Here is a 6106-nt window from a genome sequence, read left to right on the forward strand (position 1 = left end):
GCGGGGCTGGCAGTGTCAAAGTGAAATCCGACCCTGGGCCGCTGCACACTCCCCAGAACTCCGGGCAATGAGGCCGGGAACATTTGCCTGAATTCTCAGCACTTTTGTTTTTTGTGTGTGCGTCGTGGGGCTTGAACTCTGGGCCTGGGCGTTGCCCCTGAGCTCTTCAGCTCAAGGCTACCACCCTACCCCTTGAGCCACAGCGCCACTTCCCATTTTCTAATTAGTGGTTAATTGGAGGTTAGAGTTTCACAGACTTTAGTGCCCGAGCTGGCTTTGAACCGCGATCCTCAGATCTCAGCCTCCTGAGTAGCTAGGATTACAGGTGTGAGCCAGCGGGCCGGCTCTCAGCACTTTTATCCTTACTACTTGCATTGTTTTTGTCCTGATAAATGATAATGGTATCAGAAAGTTGCTTTTCCTCTATCAACTGGACTAATGTGAACCTATGACCCAGGGAATGTTATGGGCTTTCTTTTTTTCTCCCTCTGTAATACTTGCCTGTGTGCCTGCCTCGCACCTTCTTTTTTCTCTATAAGTGTATCTATCTCTGAGTCTAATGTGTGCCCATATTAAGATCTGATGTGTGTGTGTGTGTTTACCTGGGCTTGAACTCAGGGATATTCGCTCTCAGGTTTGTTTTGTTTTTCCCTGAACTTGCTGTCCCTTTAGGATTTGAGCCATCCTTCCACACTTCCAGTCCATCATTTTGATAGTTACTTGGGTATAAGAACCTCAAAGACTTCTCTGCCCAGGCTACCTTGAACCGCCTTCAGAATCCAGCCTCTTGAGTAGCTAAACTTATAGGCACAGACTATGTTTGCCTAGCTCGGAGCTCTAACTTTGGCGTATCTACAAGAAATAAATGAATATGAAGCTTTTAACACTTTAAATTTCTGCATTCTTTGTAAGCAAAACTTTCATTACCATAACAACTGTAAAATAAAAATAACTTTAGAAGTCCATAAACATGAATAGCCAAATTCCAAATTAGATCAACTTTATAGTCTCAAATATTATCCCCCAAACTCAGATGAGTGATTCTCAAGCTTGAATGAACCCTGGAATCAGCGAGGGTGATAGATAGAACTATATACACATTTGCATACAAGCTGGTTTGTGAATCCTGTCTGAGAAGTTCTGATTTAACTAGTCTGAAGTGCAGTCTCAGTATCAGACTTTTTAAGGGTAGGCTAGAAACCACCAACCACCCAGAAGGTGGTACATAAAAAGTTACCTCAGGGTGCTCTGTCACAAAGTCATGCCATTACTTCCTTTACCCTATTGTTTTATAGTTGGACAGCTTTGAATTTTAAAGTCCTAGTAATCAAATCCTTAAGTGCAAAATATTTATCAATGAAATGATTTTTTGTTAGTGTTGAGGAGAAATCAAACTGCTTTTTAAGGGATCCTGATGTATTTTTAAATTAATAGTCAGTTTAAAACTATTGATTTATTGGCGATTTTAACAAAGCAACTGTATTTGTTTGTATTAATACTGGCAGAGTTGACTAAAAATAGGGCTGACTGCTCCAGTAAAACTTCATAAACCTCTAAAGGGTAAATCTTCTCACTCTCTCACTTTGCTCTATTTCTTTTTCCCTTCCCCATGTAAATAGTAGAAGACAGGTTAGTGAATATAGAAACAAAGAAAAAAACACTTAAGTGAATGTCTTAACAGCCCCATCTAATTTGCCCCTCTGATTTCTCCTGTCAAGCCAGCCTTTTTCCATTTGAGCTAAAAATGCAACCATCTTCTCTGCTAGATACTATGATTCAGGCTTCTACACATCTGTTGGCAATTGCCTTAAAGTAAGCTTCTTTTGTGTCTCTTTTTTCACTTCTTAATTTTTACCAAAAATAAACATCTGCCCTCTCATTTGAACTTATTGTTACTAGGGATTAACAATAAATTAATTTCCAAAGAGACAATATTTAAGTGGTTTAGATGCTGACATTGTAACCGTCCAAGGAAATAAACATGAGTATCTGTTGTAAGTGGATACAATGAATGATTGTGAAAGCTGTTGATTTCATGTCTAAACAAACATGGAGCTCTTTCAGACAGTTAAGTATGGAAACATTCTGATAGTTAATAGGACTCTCAGTAAAGAAGGTGTTAGTAAGTAATTTTAGGATGAAAATGCATGAACCTGGATACTTGCTTTTACACAGACACTGTGTGCCAGCACAGATACTGTAATAGAGATGTGTGACAGAAAACCTAAAGTAAAATTAGCTTAAACATGAAAGAAGGTGTTTCTATCATCTGTACCTCCAAGTATAAACAATCTAGGACAGTCCTAGTGGGAGGCCCTGCTACTACTGATCTCCCATCTCCAGCAATGATACACTCATGATACAATATGGCTGCTCAAGCTCCAGCAGCAATCATGTCTGGACTTAAGTCAGCAAGGAAGAGCAAGAGTGGAGATAATGGTACCTCAAGCACTTTTAGAATGCTTTATCTTGGCTAGAGAATATTAGTCAATGAGTGAAAGCATTACGTACCAAATTCAAGTCCTGGGCTTAAACAGAATTCTCCATCTTAATTATCCATTACCCATTGGCTTGGATCTAGGCACATGATCACTCATCACTAGAAAGGAAGTTGAGATTTTTTTTTGTCAGTCATGGGACTTGAACTCTGAGCCTGGGCATTGTCCCTGAGCTCTTAAGCTCAAGGCTACCACCCTACTCACAGTGCAACTTCCCGTTTCCTAAGGATTAATTGGAGATAGGAGTCTCACAGGCTGGCTTTGAACCAAGATCCCCAGATCTCAGCCTCCAAAGTAGCTAGGATTACAGGCGTGAGCCACTACACCTGGGTGAGACTTCTTATTCTTAGCAGTCATGTCCCTATCTAAAAATAGAGGATTCAATGAATTAAGGAAGGAAATGAGGAATGTAAATATTGAGGAGGAGCAACAAGCAGCTTCTGACTTTTTTTTTCTTTTTTTGTGGGTCATGGGGATTGAACTTTACCTGGGCATTGTCCCTGATCTCTTCAGCTCTAGGCTACCACTCTGCCCTTGAGCCAAGCCCCACTTCCAGTTTTCTAGAGATTAATTGGAGATAAGAGACTCAGATCCTTTTGTGCCCACGCTGGATTTGAACCTTGATCCTCAGATCTCAGCCTCCTGAATAGCTAGGATTACAGGCAGAGCCAGGTCTCAGCAAGCCTCTATCTTAGGCCTTAATAAATGCACTTGAGTTCTAGAAGATATTTTGTTGTTTGTTTGATTGTAGACAAAGTCTTACTTTGTAGCCTCAAACTCTCAACCCTCCTCCTTCTTTCTTCTTGGGATTACAGGCATGTGACACAGTGCCCAGATACCTTAATAAGTATTGTTTTAAATATGTTGGCAAAGCCTAGCACCCCTGAGACTGAGACATGAACAATGTGAGTTTGAAACCAGCTAGAGCTACATAGCAAAACTCTGAGCCTCCCCCACCCTGGCCCAAGAAAAATAAAACAGCATAATAACCCAGGTACTGGTGGCTCACACCTGTAATCAGGAGGCTGAGATGGGAAGATCTCAGTTCAAACCAAACCCAGGCAGACAAATCTGAAAGAATCTTATCTCCAGTTAACCAGTGAAAAGCCAAAAGTAGAACTGTGTCTTAAATAGTAGAGCCCCATTTTAATCAGAAAAGCCAAGTCAGGGCCAGGAGTGTGATCTAGTGGTAGAGTGCTTGCTTAGCATGCACGAAGCCCTGGGTTCAATTCCTCAGTACCACATACACAGAAAAAGCCAGAAACGGTGTTGTGGCTCAAGAGGTAGAGTGCTATCCTTGAGAAAGCCCACAGACAGTTCTCATACCCTGAATTCAAGCTCAATGACTAGCAAAAAAAAAAAAAAAGCCAAGTGAATGCTGGGTACTGCTGGCTCATACCTATAATCCTAGTTGATTAGGAGGCTGTGATCTGAGGATTGTGGTTCAAAACCAGCCCTGGCAGGAAAGTCCATGAGACTCTTATCTCTAAGTAATCACAGAAAAAAACCTGAAATAGAGCTGTGGAGAAAATGGTAGTGTACCAGCCTGAGCAAAAGAAGCTCAGAGACAACATACAGGCCCTGAGTTTAAGTCTCAGGACCAGCATGTACACACACACACACACACACACACACACACACACACACACACACACTATTATAAATGAATATTGAAATTCAGGCTCAAAGAAGAAGAGGATGGAAGTTTGTAAATCTGATTCTGTTACTTACGAAGAATATAGCTTAATCTGAGTGGGTCTCAGATGTCTAAATCAAATTTAAGTAAAGGTAAAAATACCTACTGCATGAGCCAATGGTAAGAGCTTACCAAATGCCTTGCAACACTGAGGCCATAATGATGTGCCTCAAGCCCATTTGTCACCATCTCCCACTTGTCCACCGAAAGGCTTCAGGAGAGGTCTGTCAGAAGCACAAGGTGTGGGCATCATTAGATGACAGTTAAGTCTGCTCAAGCAAAGGTGAATTGCTTCCTTGTACAAAAGGACATTGATAAGTCTGGTGCTTGTGACTCAAGCCTGGGATTCTGGCTACGTGGGAGGCTAAGATTGGAGGCTCACAGTGGGAAGCCAGTCCAGGGGAAAGGAAGTCCACAAGACTCTTATTTCCAACGAACCACCAAAACTTGAAAATGGAGGTGTGGCTCTGTAGGAGAGCACTAGCCTGGAGCAAATAAGGGACAGCACCCAGTTTCTGAGTTCAAACCCCAGTATCAGAAATAAATAATAAATAAAGTCTACATGGTAAGTGAGACAAATAAGAAGGATGAGCAGAACAGCGAGCACGTCATCTACTTTTGCTTATTCCACAGTGATAATACTGTCTCCAGCTAATGTTGGAGAACGCTGATCTGAATCAGAAATTTTTCCCATCAGTGACAGAGCACAGCTAGGCCCTGGGCAACCTGATTTCAGAATCTCAGCCTTGACCCCTGTAAGCCTACTGACATCGTGTGTGTGTGTGTGTGTGTGTGTGTGTGTGTGTGTGTGTGTGTGTGTGCGTGCCAGTCCTAGACCTTGAACTTGAACTCATGGCCTAGGTACTATCCCTGAGCTTTTGTGCTCAAGGCTAGAACTCTACCACTTGAGCCATAGCACCACTTCCAGCTTTTGAGTGGTTAATTGGAGATAAGAGTTTTGTGGACTTTCTTGCCTGAACCAGTTTTGAAATGTGATCTTCAGATCCCAGCCTCCAGAGTAGCTAGGATTATAGATGTGAGCCACTGGTGCCCAACTGACTTCCTAGCTTTCCTACTGGATTAGGAACACCTCTGAGGAAGAGCAAGACAAAGCCCTGCTTTACTCCTCTTTTCCTAATTAAATATTTTAATTGTTATTGTAAAGATGATATACAGAGGAGCAACAGTTACATAAGTCAGGTAAAGAGTGCATTGCTTTTTTTTGAACTTGAAATATCAGATTTATTTGGAGTAAACAAGGAGTGCATTTCTTTCAGACAACGCCACCCCTTTCTTTACTCTCCGTTTTTCCCTTCTATCCCTGCCTACAAGTTGTGCAGTTCATTTTCAACAAAGTGTCCAGTGAGTACCACTGCTGCATTTATTCACCCTTTATCCATTTTTGTGCCTCCCCCCCCTTAGACAGATAAACACACAAACTAAAAAGAAAAGAGGAAAAAAAACCCTCATGTCCATTTCTTGGACTTCATCTTGATGAGTACTATATGACCAGAGGCACCTCCTCTCTACTCTGTAGCTTGCCCAGATATTCTCATGTTGCCCTTAACAGTTTGCTAGCATTGTGGACTAGATCATCTGTGCACAGATAAGAGGTCTCTTCCTCTCACCATCCCCTCCTCCCTCTACTCAACCTGTGCAGGCACACTGGCTATATACCCAGGCTCCTGCTGCTCTTTGTGGGTGTGCCTGAGGTGATTGTTTGGCAGGATTGGGGCCTCCCAATCTCTACTTATTTCCCTGTAAATCTCCACTGTTCTTTTCAGGTCTCACCTGACAGATGAACTCAGACGAATTGTCTCCCTGTCTTCCCTAGAGAGACTTGGTGATTCATTCGGGGATTTCACCCAGATACCACAAAATCTCCATTCTGAATAAAAGCCTATATTCCCAA

This window comes from Megascapheus bottae, chromosome 2, assembly GCF_031878675.1.
Source record: "Megascapheus bottae isolate mThoBot1 chromosome 2, mThoBot2.hap1, whole genome shotgun sequence".
Lineage (NCBI taxonomy): Eukaryota > Metazoa > Chordata > Mammalia > Rodentia > Geomyidae > Megascapheus > Megascapheus bottae.